The sequence below is a fragment of the Eublepharis macularius genome, chromosome 11 (genome assembly GCF_028583425.1).
Source record: "Eublepharis macularius isolate TG4126 chromosome 11, MPM_Emac_v1.0, whole genome shotgun sequence".
In the NCBI taxonomy this organism is placed as follows: domain Eukaryota; kingdom Metazoa; phylum Chordata; class Lepidosauria; order Squamata; family Eublepharidae; genus Eublepharis; species Eublepharis macularius.
Window position 1 is genome coordinate 21,310,975 of NC_072800.1, and position 20,964 is coordinate 21,331,938.

A 20,964-nucleotide genomic window follows, 5' to 3' on the forward strand; every position below is an offset into this window, starting at 1 on the left:
CACACACACACACACACACAACCCTTAAAATAATTACATAAAACTCACAGATAGTCTCACCTCAGAGCTTTTAGGAATATAGGTCAGCCGCCTACACTCAGTTTCTGAAATAATAGGAATGACTTAATGTTTGGCCTGTTGAATATCAGTAACAGATTTGAAGTCTGTTTGACTTATGCTTTTAAAAAAACATTAGTTACAAGCTGTGCTTAATTTCTAAAACAAGAAGTGCCAATACTGAAGCTTCCCGTGAAGACACATCTTTTGCCCTGGAAACCGTGGCGTTAATCCCAGATGTGTGGGGGCTGCCTGTGGTTGACTCAGTGATGAGGGAGAAAAGAGACTTGTGGTTCTTGTCACTTCATATATTCCAGGACTGGACTCTGGAACTTCAAGCCATTTCCAGGGACTAAGCCCTGGCTCACAAGAAGATCTGGTCATGAGGTTCGAGGTTTCCAGATGAACCAAACTGAAAGGCAAACATCAGATGGATGCATAAAGCCGCACACAAATTGAGGACAGGCAGAGGAATAACGAAGCATTGTAAAACCTAGGAGGACCAGCTTTGGCATTATTGTTTGGTACTTAGATGGAGGGACCCTGACCTGGATAGCCCAGGTAAACCTGATCTTATCAGATCTTAGAAGCTAAGCAGGGTTGGCCTTGGTCAGTAATGGGATGGGAGACCTCCCACGGCATGGTATAGCCTGATCTCATCAGATGGTATCATTGTTTCTAGTTAAAAGCGAAGGGTGTGAACTTATTCCCAGACATATGTTGCTAATTCCTCCATCTGCCACAACTCCCCATTCTAAAGTTTACCAAAGTGTGACTCACATCAGCGAAGAGATTCTCTGAGTTGAGGCTGCCAGCTGAGTCAGAGTCTGGGTTACTGCTACGGCTGCACGTCTTTTGTTCTTCAGACGAGGCCAGCACTTTCTCTAACCACCGACTAAACAGAATACAGTTTTGACCTTCTGGACATTAAGCAGTGAGGTACTGCCATTTTGACTGAGATACTGATAAACATACTACTATTTTACTTCAGTGGCCATTATTTGAAGTCAGGGGTCATTTTATAGAAAAAGAGCAGCAGGAACTCATTAGCATAACTCATTAGCACAACTCATTTGCATATGCCACACCCCTTGACATCACCAGAAGTGTGTCATTAGCATAACTTATTTGCATATGCCCCACCACCTGACATCACCTATCCTGGCTGTTTTGGATCCAATCCTGACCATTGAGGGCCTAAATTGGGCCCAAAATGGCAAAAAGGGGCTGAAAAGGGACAAAAAGGAGCCCAAAATGGTCAGGATTGGGCCGCTGCTGAGTGGGAGAGTGATCCACCACCCATCAGAGGCCTGATCCTGGCCGTTTCGGGACCAATCCTGGCTGTTTGAGGTCTGATCCTGGCCGTTTTGGACCTGAATTGGGCCATTTTGGCCCAGATCAGGCCGAAATGGGCCCAAAATGGCCAAAAATCAAGTGGGCGGGGCCACCTGACATGTGACCTTTTTGGAGAACTACCGGAACTGCATTCCTGCGCATTCCCCCTCAAAATGAACCCTGTTTGGAGTTGATTTTAAATCAAGTGAGGGGATAATTTTCTCAGTTTGAACATGAAACTTATCCCAGTACTCATTTTCAACCCACTGTGGTCTTCTGTGTTGCCATCAAGACTCCATTTTTTGTGGTATTTTTCCTTTTCCCCTCTACTTTGGCATTGAGACCTGCTTTTCTCTCCAAAACACATGAGGCCCCCAAACGAGTTTTGGTCTGCCTCCAAGACAAAGGCAGAAGGCAGCTGGGAAGGTGCAGGACTGAACACCCACCCTAAGTCATTATGCTCACTGGGAAACACAAAATCCTTGCAATAATCTCTTTGTAATTTATAATCTACCACATCCCTAAATTTAGTAATACTATACATTTCCCCAGTCAAAAGAAAATACAGCTTCCCCATTTAATTTAAACCTGGGGCTGCAAAACTGATACCAGAGGAGATGCAGGTGGGAAAAGCCTATGAGATGAGATATGAGATATATGATATGATACTTTGGCACTGAAACAGAAAACTAAGTAGGACTGTTCTCTGTCACATACACTTTCTGCATTTGTGACGACACCCCTGACATTTAGAACCTTGTGATATTTAGAACCTGACATTTACTCTTATGCCCTGACCTGGATAGCCCAGGTGAGCCCGATCTCATCAGATGTCAGAAGCTAAGCAGGGTTGACCTTTGTTAGTACTTGGATGGGAGACCTCCAGCAAAGACCAGGATTGCAGAGCCAAGCAATGGCAAACCACCTCTGTTAGTCTTTTGCCTAACACAAGGGGTTGCCATAAGTCAACTATGACTTGAGGGCACTCTCCACTCCAGTTACTATCCTATCCTATCCTATCATATATCATCTGTTACCTAAGAATGTAGCAAGATTCTAGCCACAGGACCAGTATAAATTACCTGGACAAATAATATTGTATTTGAGTTAACACCAGAGGATTCTATCTCTACTTGGCCTGCCTGCATCCCTGATATGAGGGGCAGCTCTTCCCTTGTAGCAAAAGAATGGATCTAGCTATAAAGTTATTTGCAAGGCCAAAATAATAGTGACTGTTTTTGTTGTAAAAAAGAAAGGGAAGAGAGAAAACATAATAGAGCTTCTGAATCGAGATGGGCACGAACGGAAAAAAACCCGAACATGATGTTTGTTGCCATCCACAAACAGAGACTCATGAACAACCACGAACATGGCCCTGTTCACGAACATGTTCATGGATGGCTGTTTGTGGGGGCCAGCAGGCTCTCCTCCAGCCATCATCCAAGTCAAGATCCCTACTGCACCACTCCCAGAAACCTGACCTGAGCAGGCACCAGGAAAGGTACCAATAATAAATAATAGCTTGGCCCCAGAGCCTGGCAGCAGCCCTGGAACTTGAAGGGGTAGATCCCTACCGCACCACTCCTAGAAACCTTACCTGAGCAGGCAGCAGGAAAGGTGCCAATAATAAATAATAGCTTGGCCCCAGAGCCTGGCAGCAGCCCTGGAACTTGAAGGGGTAGATCCCTACCGCAGCACTCCCAGAAACCTTACCTGAGCAGGCAGCAGGAAAGGTGCCAATAATAAATAATAGCTTGGCCCAGAGCCTGGCAGCAGCCCTGGAACTTGAAGGGGTAGATCCCTACCGCAGCACTCCCAGAAACCTTACCTGAGCAGGCAGCAGGAAAGGTGCCAATAATAAATAATAGCTTGGCCCAGAGCCTGGCAGCAGCCCTGGAACTTGAAGGAGTAGATCCCTATCCCACCACACACAAAGAAAATTCAAGCTCCAATGCACTCTCTCTATCAAAATGCCAACAGCAGCTGTCTCTCTCTCTCTTCAAAGCCAGAGCTGGGAGCCCCCCTCCGCCCTGCTCTTTTCTCCCTTGTAGCAAATTTGGAGCTCCACACTTGAAAGGAAGTCCTGCCTATCAAGCTAGATTGGTCTTAGATTGGGGTTTCCAGGGCAACAGCAGGAGTTCAGACAGAGTTCAGACAATCCCTGCCTAAGTTGCCAAGGGAATTGATTGCTGGTGCCAGACTGTCTGGCTTGACGAACAGCAACGAACGAGGCTTGCAACGACCACCTGTTCGTTTCGAATGGGGCCTCACGAACAACTTGTTTGCAAACAGCAGATTGGGCTGTTTGTGGCTTTTTTTTTTTGTATTGCTGTTCGTGCCCATCTCTACTTCTGACAGATGTGGAGAGTGTACAATTCTTTGGGTCAGGTGGGCCAAAGGAAGTATTGAAATGTAAAAGATAATAATAATGATGGTGTTTCTCTAGGGCATTTGACGAGTCTGTTTCGAGGCTATATTTGAAAACAGCCCGCATGGGATAGTGGCTAGAGTGTTGGATTAGGATCTGAAAGGCCCCGGTGCAAAGCCCCACTCTGCCATGGAAGCTGGCCGGGAGATCTTGGGCCAGTCACTCACTCTCAGCCTAACATACCTCACAGGGTTGTTGCATGGATAAAATGGAGGAGAGGAGAACGATGGGAGTAACTTTGGGTCCCCACTGGGGAGAAAGATGGGGTATAAATAAAGTTTTAAAAGTAAATACATAAATATTTCCATGGGTCTGGGTTCACAGGATGGGAGCCATGGATCCAATTTGTGCACAGTTGCAAAATCATACGTGACTTGCATGTTGTCCTCAATTCCCACATGTGCAGTTCCTACTCTGTATTGGGGCATGCAGGAGCTTTCCCCCACATGCTGTTTCCCCAAACAGAGATGGCCTGGAGGGAGTTATTTAGCTCACTGCAGAAGACCACATGCCATGTGCTCCCCCCCTCCAAATAAACATTGTGAAAACCCTGCAAAAGGTCAGCGAGAGAGAGTGGTTTCAGGAAGGAGGGCTTCCAAGCCTCCCACTGACAGCCTTGTTTTTCAAAAAAGGAGACAGCTACATTGTGACATCACTTCCAGGGAACACCCAGAAGTGACAGAAGGTAGCTCTAGGAATTGCTGGAAATCCCTTTAGTGATGTCGCAGTGTATACAATGCTCACACACACACACCCATTTTCCTATCCCCAGTCTTCCCACCAGTTGCCTGGCAACCATAGCTAGAGGAGATGCTTTGAGGTGGAGAGGGAATGGCAGGGAAAGAAGGGCTTAATCCTTCACCTGCCCATGGTATCTTCCCATTTGCCATCACTTGCTGGTTCTGCTGTTCATTCAATAGCTGTGTACCTGCTCAGTGCTGCCCCCAGCACCAGCCCTCCAGGAAGGGCACCACACACCCCTCCCCTTCTTTTAGTGGTAGGGGCCAAAATCCTCTCCCGCATAACATGGCAGGCTTCCTAATATGTTTATGACTGCAGGAGACAATTCCTGCTTCAAAGCTGAATTCACATAGCAAAATAAACACAGGGCCCTGTCTGCTGTCACTGGAGCACGTGTGTTTAGAAGGCCAGATTTCCCTACAAGAAGAAGAGGCTATTTGTGAGATAAGAAATAACAGGTCCCAACTCCCCTATTTAATTGTAGGGCAAGCTGCAGACTTGAGGGAACTTGTGGCATTCTAAGAACACTTCCTTGGGAGTAAGTCCCATTGAATAGACCCGAGTAGGATTCTGAGTAGACCCACTTAAGCGTCCTCTGTTTCTTGCTAGTAGTTGGATGGGAGACCACAAAGGGAGACCACAGTGCTGTTATGCAGAAGCAGGCACCTCTGTTTGTCTCTTGCCTTGAAAGTCTCTTGACGGGTGTCACCATAAATTGGCTGCGACTTGATAGCACTTCTCACACACACACACACACAATGGCAGGGCTCTAAGCAGAAAATAGGAAGTTCCACACATGCCACTTTCTTACCAGCAATCCATGCCAGCCTGTACCATCTTATTTTCACCTTTAGAATCCCAACCATTTAAACATGCATGCAATATTCGCCTCGGACAGTGTTGCAGACAGTTGTGTACGTGGATTTTTTATTTAAAATTATTTTGTGAACTCAGGTTCCAAACCAAAGTGTGAGCCTGTTGTGAATGTATTCTGTGGTTGGGGATATGTATGTACATAGTTTTAAAAATCCTCATTATTCCAAGTCTGAGCAGAGTACAGCTGGGTTAGGTAACGGAGCTTAAAGCAAGCATCAGTGACATGCCTTCTATTGATCTGTAATTTTTTTAAGTCTTTCATCGGATAATGTATATTTTAATAAGACACAAGAGCTTGTTTGACCAATTAGCTGGTGTAAAGCGATTTTGTTCTTTAATCATTGCTGTTATGAGATGCATCCTTCAGAATAATTTTCAATACATGGGAAATATAAATAACCTTATAGGGGGGGAAAGAGGGTAGATGTTACTTATTCTGGAGTTCTGTAAGCAGCACATTTCCGCAAGGCTAATAGGATTAACCTTCACCCAACAGTCTCTTGGCCAGCTTTTTGTTTAAAAACAAATGTTATTGAATATTACCTATACTGGGACCAAATGGATCAATGGGAAAGTAATAAGATAGTGGGCCTTGAATCATATTGTGTGAGGAAAGGCCAGCTGCCACAAACCCATGTCCAACTCAGGCTTAGGCTGACCTTCCCCTACCCTGAGGTAAAACTTCTCCTCTTTAAGCCTGTGAAGCTATATACTGGGCTGGAAAGCCTCTGGTAGCGTGGTTGATGTTAAGTGTGAGGCCCCGCCCCGCCGGCCGCACCTTCCCCGCGTCCTGCCGTCCCGTGGGTGACCACCAGGGGGAGGTTGAAGGTGCTCCCTCTGCCTCAGACTGGATAGGGGCAGTGGTTCAAGCACCAAGGTCTGCCTCCTATCCGGCGTTCTGGAATCCGCTCTCTCTCTCTCTGTGACCAACCTTCCAACCAGCCTTCTCCTCCTCAGCGTCACCGGGAGCTCCCCTCTTATAGTCCCTCCTGGCTCTGCCCCCTGGCTTTCCACCAACCCCCTCCCCTGGCTCATCTGCCCTGGTGGCTGACACCTGGCTACTCCCACCTGGTTGGTTCCCCCGTCCTTCCATCACCCCTTCCCCCCATGCCCTCTCCCTGGTGCCTGCTCCTTCCCTCCACCATCCCCCACCAATCCCCGGTGCCGCTTCAGACCGGGGAGCCCTCCCAGGAGCCATCCAGCCAACCCAGAGCGGGGATGGCTCGCTGGGCGTCCCTCCTTCCGCCCGCCCCACCCAGGCTTTCCCCCTCCCAGCGTTTGGCCGCGCTCGCCCCGGGGATGCCTCCCCGGGCGGCCGCGGCGGCGCTGGTGCTGCCCTCCTCCGCCCACCGCTCCCGCTTTTCTGCCGCGCGGCCGTCGTCGCGCCGGGCAGCCGGCCTGGCCCCGGCCGCCCCGCCGCCGCGAGCCGCGGCGGCGGCCGGCCCCGTCGCAGCAGCGGTGGCGCCAGGCCCAACCCCTCCGGCGGCGGCGGTGGCGGCAGACCCGGCGGCCCCGGCGGTGGCGGCGGTAGGCCCTGCTGCTCCGGCTGCGGCGGTGCTGGGCCCGGCCGCTCCGGCGATGGCCACGGCGGCAGGCCTCGCGGCTCCCGCCGTGGCGACGGGCCAGGCGGGGGCGCGGCCAGGAAGCCGAGGGCCGACGCCAACTCCGGGCCCGGTGCTGCGGGCCCCCAGGTAGGTTGGGGGGCTTGGCGGGGCTCGGGCGGCTGGTGATGGGCTCCCGGGGGGTCCGTCGGGGTGGGGGGTCGGGTCCAGTCCGGGGGGGGGCCCACCCCGGACATTAAGCTTCAACTTTCCTTCTTGTCCCACCCTTAAGGATTATTAAAAATGGTTACCCAGCCAAGTCTTAGTAGGGGACAGATCAGGAGTTTGCGCATCTCTTTAGCAGAAACTGGCACACAAGGCTTGGGGAGGTTCAAAAGGTAACAGAAGGTTTATTTACAGAAGGTTAAAACCAAAAGGCAGGTAGTCAGGTGTTTGAACTGAAAAAGCAGGAAGGTTTTTGTACAGGAACTTCACTGGTGTGAGACACAAAACACTTGGAATAACACTAGGTTGCTGGCTTTGTTCAGAGGTTGACACTGCTTCACAGATGTTACACTTTATATACTCAAACACAAACACAGCACAACACAGCAATTGCGTGGAGCGCAAGTGAACAGGGAGGAATACATGTGAGTCTGTTCACTTGCCATTCAAATGAATTCGTCACTTCTAGCTTGGCCCTTAGTACTTCCTATTGATAGCTATCACTGCAGAGCTTAGAACTGAGATGGGGGATATTGGATGCTACTGAAAATCTCACTGACAGAAGAGGTTTCTCTCAATGGAGTGAAACTTTCCTGCCTTCCACCTCCTACTGCAGCCCAAAATGTCACTCAAAATGCTGCTTTCAGAGCACATGGATCCCCAAGAAAAAGCACACAGGGGCAATCAGTGGTCTGCAGTGAGGGGATACATACAAAAATTCATCCTGCCCCTTTCCATTAGTGGAAATCTTCCACTGGCTCCAACCCAGTATGCACACAATCCATATGTTTATGCCATATTCTCTTCACTTTTTAAATTGGACCTTTAATGATATACATCTGTCAGACTGTGGCTAAATAAGGCACTCACTACAGGGTTCCCTTTAGAAGCAAACACAAGTCCACTGTTTGGAAAAGGAAACTTTACTGCAGAAAAGGTCCATTATAGTCCACTGTCCTGAATAGGAGACTCAGGATGGTACATGATCATTGTTACCAATGAAGAGCAAGCATAAGGTACAGAGTAACAATACCCATTTGGATCAGCCTCCCCCCACAGTTCTCAAAACAACATCTCTCAGTCCTGGGAAGCTGCTCTCCTTCAAGGCCAATGCTTGGTGGAACGGTGTTAGACAAAACAGTCTCCTCCGGTGGGAATGCTGCCTGGGAACTGGTGCACCTGGGAAGAAAACACTCAAACACTAGAAGCATTAGAAAATGGAGTCAGTACAGTTTAGATATACACTGGACCTGACATTCTGCCCCCCTTAAAACAGATCCCCCCCTGGTTTATATGGGTAGCGAGTATGAAAAGCTTTGGTTAATCTAGGAGCATGAACATGTGCAGAGTTCACCCATTCATCGTAACCAGAATCAAAGTCCTTCCACCTAATGAGGTAAAAAAGCTGATTTCGTTTGAGTTTAGAGTCCAAGATTTGTTGTACCTCATAGTGTATTTGGTCGTCAATCAAAGTTGGAATGGGTGGAGCTTTGATGTGCCATTTGTTGTCGGTGGGAGCTCTCTTTAGAAGACTGACATGGAACGTATCATGCACATGGCGCAGGTTTTTGGGCAAAGTTACAGCAACAGTCACTTTATTTATTATCTTGCGCACAGGAAAAGGTCCTAAGAATTTCAGAGCGAGTTTGCGGCTTGTCTGAGCTAGTTTCAGATTTTTTGTGGAAATATACACATGATCTCCGGGTTGTAATTCCCATTCGGCCACACGATGGCGGTCTGCGTATTTTTTGTAATCCAGTTTGGCTTTTTCAAGGTGTTTCTTAATAAGAGTCCATTGCTGCGCCGCCTCCCCCCACCACGAAGATACATCTGGCAATTTAGAGGAATGGAGAGGGGGAGCGTCCAACGGGAAGGGATTGAAGTGAGTTCCGTAGACAATTTTGAAGGGGGCCTCCCCCGTTGAAGCGTGTACACTGTTGTTATATGAGAACTCGGCCAGAGGGAGAAGGTCCACCCAATTATCTTGTTGAAAATTGATGTAGCAACGAAGGAACTGTTCTAATATTTGGTTTGTTTTTTCGGATTGCCCGTCGGTTTGTGGGTGGTGGCTTGAACTGATGCCTTGCTCAATATTCAACATTTTCAAAAGCTCCCGCCAGAAGTTGGCAACGAACTGTCCGCCGCGATCCGAAATCACCTTGGACGGAAAAGAATGTAATTTTACGATGTGTTTTAGAAACAAATCCGCAAGTTTTCGAGCGGAGGGTATAGCAGTACAGGGGATAAAATGAGCTTGTTTGGAGAACAGATCTACCACAACTAAAATACAATTATGTCCTTTTGAGATAGGTAGATCAGTGATAAAGTCCATGGATATTACTTCCCAGGGTCTGTTTGGCGTTTCCAATGGTTGCAGGAGACCCGGAGGTTTCCCCTTCCTGGTTTTGGCGCTGAGGCAAATAGGGCAGGAACTAACGTATTGGGAAATGTCTTTGCGCATGCCCGGCCACCAGAATTGTCTTTGGATTAGGTGCAAAGTTTTCAGATACCCATAATGTCCAGCAGTGGGAGCATCATGACAGCGCTGCAAGACCTCCAGCCTGAGGCTGTCTGGGACATAAAATTTGCTCCCAGCTAGCCAATCCCCGTGTGGGGATTGGGTCAGTTTGTTTCGCGGAGCTCTATCCCCCTCCTTCTCCACTTCAGTTTTAAGTTTCGATTTCCACTCTTGGTTGGCCGGGAGGGGCTGCTTGGCACGACTGCGAGTAGTCACCACGCCCCCAAGTTGCGTAGGCGAGAAGACAGTGTCGACAGTCTCCTCCCGTTTGCTCTTATGTTGGGGCATGCGCGATAGGGCGTCCGCCAAAAAGTTAGTTTTGCCCGGGAGATAATTTAGAGTGAAGTTGAATTTGGAAAAGAATTCCGCCCATCGCAATTGCTTGGCATTCAGTCTGCGCGGGCTTCGGAGGGCCTCCAGATTTTTATGATCCGTCCAGACCTCGAAAGGGTATCGCGCCCCCTCCAGCCAATGTCTCCAGTTAGTAAGGGCTGCTTTTACTGCAAAGGCCTCCTTCTCCCACACATTCCAATTCCTTTCCGCCTCCGAAAATTTTCTAGACAAGAAAGCACAAGGCCGCAATCTCCCATCCTCCCCCTTCTGTAGTAAAACCCCCCCTATCGCCGTATCGCTGGCGTCGACCTGTACTATGAAAGGGGATTGTTCGTTGGGGTGGGAGAGGATGGGTTCCGTTACAAATTGCTTTTTTAGACATTCGAAAGCCGTTTGGCAATCGGGGGTCCATTGCAGTTTGGAAGAGGGTTTTTTAGCTTGGTCCCCTTTATCTTTGGTTTTCAGCAAGTCTGTTAAGGGGAGCGTGATTTGGGCGAAATTTGCTATGAAGTCTCTATAGAAGTTGGCAAAACCCAGGAAGGATTGTAGTTCTTTACGGGTGGTGGGTGTCTGCCAGTCTTGGATCGCCTGTATTTTGTCTGGATCCATTTTCAGACCTTCTTGGGAGATACAATACCCGAGGTAAGTGAGTTCGGTTTTATGGAATTCACATTTGGACAACTTGATGGGCAGCTTATTCTTCATCAGGGTGGCTAAGACTTTTCGTACCGTTTGAACATGTTCTTCCTCGGTGTCCGAATAAATTAACACATCATCAAGGTACACCACCACCCCTTTGTACAGAAATTCGTGTAGAACTTCGTTTATCATGGACATGAATACAGACGGGGCTCCCGTCAAACCAAAAGGCATAACTAAGTATTCATATTGTCCGAGGGGCGTATTAAAAGCGGTTTTCCACTCATCCCCTGCCTTGATACGAACGTGGAAGTAAGCATCTTTTAGATCTAATTTCGTAAAGATCTTACCTTGGGCCACGACGTTGAGAAGGTCTCGGATGAGCGGTATAGGATAGGCGTTGTTGGTGGACACTGCATTCAATCCTCGGAAATCTGTGCACAGTCGGAGTCCCCCATCCTTCTTTTTCACGAAGAGGACTGGAGCGGCGTGGGGGCTAGTGGCTGGGCGGATGAACCCTCGTTGGAGGTTGGTGTCAATGAATTTCCGGAGCTCTTCGCGTTCATGGAGACTCATGGGATAGAGCCGTCCTTTGGGCAGTGAGGCTCCGGGTAAAATTTCTACCGCACAGTCCGTTCGTCGGTGCGGGGGTAGAGTATCAGCTTCCTCCTCAGAGAAAGCATTTAGAAAAGGCCAGTACGGTTCGGGTATTTGGTTGACTTCTTCTTGGGTGAGAAGGGCCTTTTCTTTATGAGTTGGATCTTCGCCCCAGTTTTGATTCCAACGGTGATTTTTACAGTTGGTATGACTGAAGGTAATACATCCTTGTGCCCAGTCTATGTAGGAATTGTGATCACATAGCCATTTACTGCCTAGAATTAACGGGTACTTGGCAGTAGAGCTGATGACAAAGGACCTCTTCTCCCAATGTTGTCCCATGCCTGTGATCACTGGGATGGTTTCAGTTGTTACAGGATTCATGTTGGTACCATCCATTTGCTCAAAGATTACTGGATTTTGTAGATCCCGAGTTGGTAGGACTAGTCCATTGACTAGAGCAGGGGCGATGATGTCTCTTGAGCAGCCCGAGTCAATAAGAGCTTGCACCCGAATGTGCATCTTCCTCTCTGGGTTGGTTAGAGTCACTGGCATGAATAAGATGGACCCAGGCGGCCGGTTCCGTGCAGGGACGGGCTTAGGGCGGATCTGTCGTTTGGGTCCTTTTACGACAGATCCATTTCGTTTCCCGACTGGGGACTTTCTGGATTGACTTCTGCGGTTGGGGAAGCGGGATCGTATTCCATAACTTCTTCCGCTTCCAGCCCTCTCTCTGAGGCTGGCCTTTGGGAAGCGCCGCGGCCTCTATTCGCTCGTGGTGCTGGAGTCGGGCGTTGGAGCGTAGGAAACGGAGCAAGGGTTGGACGCCGTAATTGGAGCGGAGGTCTTTGCACAGGCCGGTAAGGGCATTGTGCTGCAAAGTGACCAGCCTGTCCGCATTGCAAACACAGCCCTTGTTGCCATCTAGCATCTCTCGCTCCACGGGTGGCGTAGCTAGCTCCCCGTGCTCCCCTCTGTAAGGTCAATGGTCTTCTTTGTCCCGTTTGTTGTTGTTGTTCAACCAAACGGACTTCCAAAATGCGATTCTCCACTTCGCAAACAAGTTGGATCCACCCTAACAGCGTGGGGGGATTGTCTTGCATGAGGGCTCTGTCCAAAAGTCTCGGGTTAAGGCCTTGTTTGAACAGAATAATCTTGGTGGACTCCTCACACCTAGGGCACTTGGCTGCTAATTGCCGGAATTTTGTGACATAGTCTCTTGCTGACATGCTGCCTTGTTTGATGGCTTGCAATTCTGTTCGGGCCCGGGTTTCTTCTAAGGGGTCTTCATATTGCGCTCGGATAGCATCCACTAACCCCTGGAGAGTATCGAGTTCTGGGGCCCCGACATTGTATAGTCCTACATACCAATCTGCTGCCTTGCCCTGTAAACGAGATCCAAGATGTTCGATTTGACTGGCCTCACTGCCGAAAAGGTGCCCCCATCGGTTGAAAAACTGTACCACTTGTACTAAGAAAAATCCCAGTTTGGAGGGATCCCCATCGAAGGTGGCTTCCAGCTTCACCCAGCCCATCGGGAGTTCTTGTCTCGGAGCAGGCGCTGGGTAGAAGTCCATCGGCAGTCTTAGTTGCGCCTGAGGCGCGGGAGGAGGTAACTGGAGTCTCGGTCGGGGCAACGGTGCCGGCTGTACTGGCGGCGGTTGAACCGGCGGTGCCGGCTGGGGTTGGGCCGGCTGTGCGGGCGGAGGTTGGACCGGCGGTGCTGGCGGAGGTTGCCGTGGTTGAGCTGCCAGGGTTGGTCTCGGTTGGGCCGGAGGCTGCAGTGGCGGGCGAGCAGGTGGCGGCAGTCTTGGTCTGGCTGGTAACACGGGAGGCGTCGGCGGTAACTGTTGAGGTGGAGGAGGCTGGTGTGGTTGAATGGAGATCGGCCGCTGAGGAGGGGGTTGGAGGTGTCGTAGTGGTGCAGGCCGTCCCGGTTGGTTCGGGGGTGGTAAGACGGGCTGGTCCTGGGGCTGCTGCAACGGTATGAGCTGCGGTCGAGGTGAGAGGGGCCGCAGCGGCGAGGGTCGGACAGGTGGAAGGCCGCGCGGGCTTGCCCCTCCGGGCGTTGTTAATCTGGGAAGCAACGGCTGGCCTCGTGGCGCTGTTAGACCGTCTCCCGTAGGTTGCCCAACGGGGACAGTGTCTCGCGGTTGACGAGGGGCTCCCTCCTCGGATGGAGCCGCGTGTGCTCCCGCTTGGTCCGGCCGGACCGTTATAGGAGAAGTATGAGGGGGTATCACCGGTGTATCACTTGGCTTTTCTTCCCCTTCCGTAGGCCTCTCAACAGGAGTCTCGTCTGGCGGCACATCCCCTCCCTGGTTAGGAGGTTCGGTGGGGGTCTCTCCGGGTGGCTCAACCGGGTTATCCCTTCTCGGTGGAATTTCCTGCTGTGCGGGAAGTTCCTTGGGTTGTTCTCCCGATTCGCCAGGGTAGGTGCCCCCCTCGCCGGTAGGTGACGACCGCTGCTGAACTTCCTCCACCGGATAGGAGATGACACTTTGGAGGGTAGCTATCTGTATCGCCATCTCTTCAGGAGACAGTCTTTCTCCTGCTCCCATTGCCGAAATTAAATGGATGGCATGAGCCAAACTTTCTTCCATATCCATCAGTTTAGCTTCTAACTGTTGCATTCGACTTGGCCCCGGTTGCTCGCTTATGGAACCTTCATTCGTTGCACTCACCGGGGAAAAGGGGCCCCAAGGAGGAGGGTCCCCTTGGACGACTCGCGATCTCGCGGCTAGAATTCCCTTGGCCATACCCGTCACGGCCGAGATGCTGGTATCTACCGCATAGGTGCGACCTTGTATCTGCTCCCAACTTTGTTCAGGGACCTCCGTTGGCTCTTTCCACGGAGCAAGTTCAGAGTAATCCCAACTCAGGGCGCCGCGGCGAGACGTGTCCCCCTCCGTCTGCTCGAACGTCCTGTTCCAATATCGCCATGGTTGGCTGCTGTCTAGCTCAGGGACGGTTTCTAGGCTTCGGCGCCCGTCCATCGAAACTCGTGGATGGAGTCCACCTGCCCGACGCTCTCTGGTTTCTCGGGGTCTGGCTCCCCACTCCGACGGGGTGGGTACCGAAATCAAGGGGAGAGCGGTCGCTTTCGGCCTTGCCCCGAGGTCGCCTTCGGTCTCGTCCCGAGTACTGAGTTCGATGAGAGGCGGGGTGGAAGTGGAGGCTCCGGTTCCGTTCCCGGCTGCTCCCAGCTCCTGGGAGTCTTGGGCTTGCACAGGTTGATTGTCGGGAGACGCATACGGATCAAACAAAGGATCCCTGTCCGGGACAACCTTGGATTCCGCTGGGCCCGACTCAGACATGATTGGTAACAAAATGTCAGACTGTGGCTAAATAAGGCACTCACTACAGGGTTCCCTTTAGAAGCAAACACAAGTCCACTGTTTGGAAAAGGAAACTTTACTGCAGAAAAGGTCCATTATAGTCCACTGTCCTGAATAGGAGACTCAGGATGGTACATGATCATTGTTACCAATGAAGAGCAAGCATAAGGTACAGAGTAACAATACCCATTTGGATCAGCCTCCCCCCACAGTTCTCAAAACAACATCTCTCAGTCCTGGGAAGCTGCTCTCCTTCAAGGCCAATGCTTGGTGGAACGGTGTTAGACAAAACAGTCTCCTCCGGTGGGAATGCTGCCTGGGAACTGGTGCACCTGGGAAGAAAACACTCAAACACTAGAAGCATTAGAAAATGGAGTCAGTACAGTTTAGATATACACTGGACCTGACAACATCAATTGTTTTTATCATTACAACCAGGGGTCATTTCGTAGAAAAAGAACTGCAGGGACTCATTAGCATAATTCATTAGCATTTGCCACACCCCCTGACATCACCGGAAGTGTGTCAGAAGGCAACACCCACCCCCTCAGGCCCCTTTTGCCCAAAATCTCCAGGTATTTCCTGATAATAAAGCAGAATGAACTCAAAGCAGCTTACCCTCCTCTGGAGAGCCAGCTCCAGCAACCCTACTCACTCACTCACTAGTCACGAATGAAAATAAAGCAACAGAATGAATTGAAGCAGCTTACCCTCCTTTGGAGATCCAAGCCCAGCAGCCCAGCTTGCACTCAGTCTCAGGACGAAGCTACAAGTGACGAATGGCACTAGAATGGCAAGTGTATTTCTCCCTGTTCACTTGCGCTCCACTCAATTCACTTGCTGTTCAAGTGTCATTCGTCACTTGTAGCTTGGCCCTCAGTCTCACTCCCATGAATGAAAATAAAGCAGCAGAATGAATTGACGCAGCTTAGCCTCCTTTGGAGGGGAGGCAGAAGGGAAGAAAAGGAATCACGTGGGCGCAGCCAAAACCCACGTGACCACTTTTCAGCTCTACCGGAACACTGTTCCGGCGTGTTCCCCCTCCAAATGAGACCTTATTACAGTATACATAGGTTGAGTGTGGGGTCCCCATACTGTGTCAGACATTACACAATCACATGTGGGTTATAGGTTCTTCTTAGTTCCTATGTGTAGTGCCCAATTAGGATCAGTACTCCAGTATATGTAGAACAGTATGTGGAATCTTCAGTCTTCCCTAGGCTTCCCATTTACATACGTGGAGTGGGAAATTACCAACCCCCAGTCCCAATTTCCTGCCCCAAGGAATTGAGGAACAGGAGAAAAAAATGACTTCCACATATTGACATTCTAGGAATTCTCCCAAGCCTCTATGGTAAAGGCCATAGAGACTAGGTGAGTCAGCCTAGAATATCACCTGGAAGTGACACTACATCCTCCCCAAACTCCATCTTCCCAAGCAGGGCCGGCGCGCCCATGGAGGCCAGGTAGGCGGTGGCCTCGGGCGCGCGGGCACTGGAGGGGCGCTGGAGGGGGTGTTGGGGGCAGGGCCGCCTGTAGCTACTGCTGCAGCCAGCCAGCCAGCCAGCCAGCCAGCCCCTTGCTACCGCCACCGCCGCCACACACCTCAGCCGGGCGCAGCCTCTGTGTGCCGTTCGAGCAGCAGCTCGCGGCTTCTGCGCCCAGCTGGGGCGCGCGGCGGCGGCAGCACGGAGCTGGCTGGCTGGCTGCAGCAGCAGCTGTAGCCAGCCACGCCAGTTCAGCTGCGCGCTCCTCCGCCCCAGCTTCTGCACTCGGCTGGGGCATGTGGCGGCGGTGGCACGGGGCTGCCTGGCTGGCTACAGCTACTGCTGCAGCCAGCCACCTCAGCTCCGCTGCGCACTCCTCCGCCCCAGCCGAACGCAGAAGCTGTGAGCTGCTGCTGGGGCAGCGCACGGATCAGCCTCCACGCGCTGCTCCAGCAGCAGCCCGCAGCTTCTGCGCTCGGCGGTCCACGCGCAGCCCAGCCCCCCTGTGGTGCGTGATGACGTCTGCGATGACGTCATCATGCCTCCCGTGGGGGGCGTGTGCGCCCGCCGCCGCAGGCGCTGAAACCTCTGGCGCCGGCCCTGTTCCCAAGGCACCTCTCCCCAAATCTCCCAGCATTTGCTGAGAAAGTGTTGGGAACCCTAGCCTTTATTTATTTATTTACCTCATTTATAATCCACCTATCTCACTTAGACTCAAGGTGGATTGCACAATTAAAAACAATTCGATAGTAAGAGTGTAATACGCACACCAATCAGTACAAACCAATAGGAATTTTGTTGAATTTTATCTGCACCAGAACCCTGTGAGGTAGGTCAGGCTGAGAGAGACTGGTGGCCCCAAGGTCCCCCTGCAAGCTTTATAACAAAGCCATGTTACTTCTGAGCGACTGCTTACAAAGTGGCCCCGCTCTGCCCAGGCTGGTGCACATGGCTTCCTCCCACAAGCCAGTCAGCCAATCCGCCATGTGCCTGCGAGTATAGAGGGGGCAACACCTGCCCATGAGTGTTTGGAGGGCTGTGCATCAAGAGAAGGGCAATGGGAGCAGGGGCTACATCTCTCTCTTCTGTGTGTCTACACAACAGGGAAAACTGAGCACATTTTTATGGTTCCAAACCAAGGAAAAGGGAGGGAAGGGGAATAAAAGAGGGACTGGAGATATATAGTGCGGTCCTAAGCAGAGGCACCTTTCTAGCTGCATTGAAGTCTATGTGCATAGAAGGCTGTAACTCTGTTTAGGATGCTCTGTTAAACTGCAGGCCTGTGCATACTTACTTGGAAGTAAACGGCACTGAACATAATGGAACTTTCTTCCAAGTAGAGGTGCAAAGGTTGGCTCTGTTGATGAATTGTCTTCCCATTCCCATTATGGGATATTCTCTAGAAGAGATTAGGAACAGTGTAGGATCAGAGCAGACAATGGCCACATGGAGATTAGATTCCAACCACAAGATTTAGCTGGGGAAGCTTCTATGAATGGGGGTTTAGGAAGAGCCCACCACACAATCCGAAACAGTTACGTGTGTCCTGTTTCCTAATAAGAGTGCCCTAAATCCCTGGAGTTTAGTCCCAGATGATGCGAATTTAACATCAATTCATTTTGCACATCTGATTGGCATCATTTTTCTTTCTCCCATAAGCAGGCTAGAATAGACAGTGCGTCTGTGCATGTGCGGAATGTTTTCCGCTCACCACTGAGTTACCAGAGCCAGCCTTCTAGCAATTGTGCTAAGAGATGATAGGGAGAGATGTTATCTGCCCTAATAAAAACCCTGAAATCAATTCCTCAACTAAGAAAGAAGACAGACAACCTGGGGTTCAAATCTCCTTGAAAACTCACATCTGACCCACAAGCTTTTCGTAAGTGGTAGAAGAAGCTTTGCTTGGATGTCCATTCCGTACATCAGATTGGACGTAAGTGAAGCAATACGCATTGCCATCTAAAGTGGGGGAAGCATTTAGTCGACGTCTAAGATTACCTAACTGCGCAGACAGTAAATCTCAGTATTCAAGTATTATTCCAGCCCCCAATAGAATCTCAAGGCTGCAATTGGTTGGCTGTGTTTCTTAAGCCATAAATTTAATCAGAGACATGTAAAAATATATGCATTGAGCAGGAAACACAAAGGGAATAGGATTAGGGTAAATCTAGAGGCTTAATCCTGTAATACAGGGAACATTCAGAAACTGCAGCTAAGCCCGTTGCCAGGTGCAGAATCCTAGAGGAGGAAATGGTTGCTTAAGCTAGGACACAAAGCAAAACGGGGATTTCTTTTTCCATATGCCAGTCAAATTGGCACTGGCTCCCCATCACGTTAAATGGATTTTTTGTCGCCTTGCAGCCTTTGTAAGTTAGCTCATTTGATCTTCTTTTTAGAGAAATGCTTCTTCCAAGTTCTTGCAGGTCTCTGAGCCATGGATTGCAGATTATAGTTACGTTTTTTTCAGGCTTTGTTTCATGCCTAATCGCTTTTACAGGTATGGAGTCTGGATTTACCATTTCATATAGTCTGTGGCTCAGTATGTAAAGAGGTCTCTAAAACACAGGCAAGGCAGGTTAGCTGGGAATAGTTTCTACAGGGCGTGTGAAAGTTGGCCAGGTTTAGAAATTCCAGAGGAGGAGCCATGTTTGTTTGTCACAGCAAACTCAACAAGGATCTTAAAAACTCAACTGATTTATTGAGGTATAAATTTTCATGCTCTACAACCCAATAAAAACTGATTTCTGAAAACCTGTTCAAGTGACTCTAGCCTGGGAAGCAGAGACCCAGCAAGATATAGTGCTGAGTGTTGGATTTGGATCTGGGAGAGTCAAGATTGAAGCCACACTCTGCCACGGAAGCTTGCTGGGTTACCTTAGGATGGTGGTTATGAAGACAAAATGGAGGAGGGTGGAAAAATATTTTCTCTTTGGGTCCCAATTGGGGAGAAATATGGGGTATAAATCTTCATCTTTAAGGTGTCATGTCACCAAATTCTTTTTGAGGGCAATCCTATGCAGTTACTCCAGTCTATGCCCATTGAAATTACTGGGCTTAGATTGGAGTAACTCTGCATAGAATGCATTGGTATGTTCAGTCTTCTTGCTCAAAAGGTTTTTATCAAAACCCTGTAAAATGATAGGTAGAGAGTTCCATCAAGTCATAGGTGACTTATGGCAACCTCTAGTGGAGTTTTTCAAGGCAAGAGACTAACAGAGGTGGTTTGCCATCGCCTGGCTCTGCAACCGTGGTCTTCTCTGGAGGTCTCTCACCCAATTACTAACCAAGGTTGGCCATGCTTAGCTTTTGAGATCTGATGAGATCAGGCTTGCCTGGACTATCCATATGAATGCAGGATAGAATGATACTTAGGGCCAAGCTAGAAGTGACGAGTTACACTTGAATGGCAAGTGAACAGACTCATGATCGAGTGGAGTGCAAGTGGAGCGCAAGTGAACAGGGAGGAATACAAATGAGTCTGCTCACTTGCCATTCAAGTGTAACTCGTCACTTCTAGCTTGGCCGTTACTTGCTATTTCCTAGGTCACATAGTGACAGGTATAATTTCCATGTTAGCAGGTTTAGAGAAGAGGATGTGGCTAAGTTGCAGAGCATCTGTTTTTGCAGAAGGTCCCAAGTTCAATCCCCAGCATCTCCAGTTTTTAAAAAAGGAGACAGAGAAATCCAGTGTTCAGACTGTAAACTTCGGGCAAGGACAAGATAACACCTCCTCGCTTCTGTCCTCTCCATCGTACACATCTAAAGATATTTTTTCTAAAAAGAAAAAACAAAGAATCTCTAATGCACATATTTGTGCATAACGTAAAAGGAGCCGTTCAGGTCAGTTGAAGGCTGCCACATTTGACATGTGCAACTCACACGATACATCTGCTCACGCAGATAAATCATGTTCTACAATTTACACAGTTCCTCAGATACCAGGTGGGGAGGAAATACATGTTTGAACATTTGCCCACATCAACAGATCCCCTACCTATGAAATGCTAGAGTTTCAGGGGAAATATTAGCTTTCTCTCCTGTCCTGTTCAGATTTCTAAGTGTATACAGGGAAGACTGTTAGGGGGGATGAGATCACACCAGTAAGCTCTACCCTTGGCCTCTGTGCTTCATTGGAATGTATGTGCACAGCCTATGCTCATATGCTTGCCCTATGTGCATACACTTGTATGCATACAGCCCAGTGAGTAACAGTTAACTGGTGTGCAGCTTACCAGCTTGACCCCACTCACTATCACTCACCCTGCATACACACATTCATTGCACATGCTTCTGGAAACTAGAGATGGGCACGAACCGCATTACAAGCATCAAAAACCCACGGAAATGGTGATCGCACGATCGTGACCCGGCGGATCGTGATCGTCCACGGCCAATGATCCAGCGGTCAGGAGAGGCCTGGATCGTGGCGTTCGGGCTGGGTTCGGGAATCCAGACACTCAGGCGCCAGCAATCTATTCCCCTGGCAATGGAGCCAGGGGAATGCCTGAGCTCTGTTTGCCCACCTTCTGTCGCCCTGGAACCCGAATGGAAGCCCAGCTTTCCTTGATCAGCAGGGCTTCCTTCCAACCACAGGGCAGCAAAGCACTTACAAGTTGGGAGAAGACACCCAGGGGAGGGAGGGGGAAGGGGGTGTTCTGTAGCCATGGGCACTCCAATCTCATCCCTGCAAACCCTGATAGGCAGCTCTGACAGCCAAACACAGACCTCCTGTGTTGCTGAATGGGACCCACACTTATAAATAGCCATGGGCTGGGAACAGCAGCGTGCCCTGCTGCATTTTCCACAATCCCGATCCACGATCCGGGTTCAGTTCGGGGACGGGAGATGG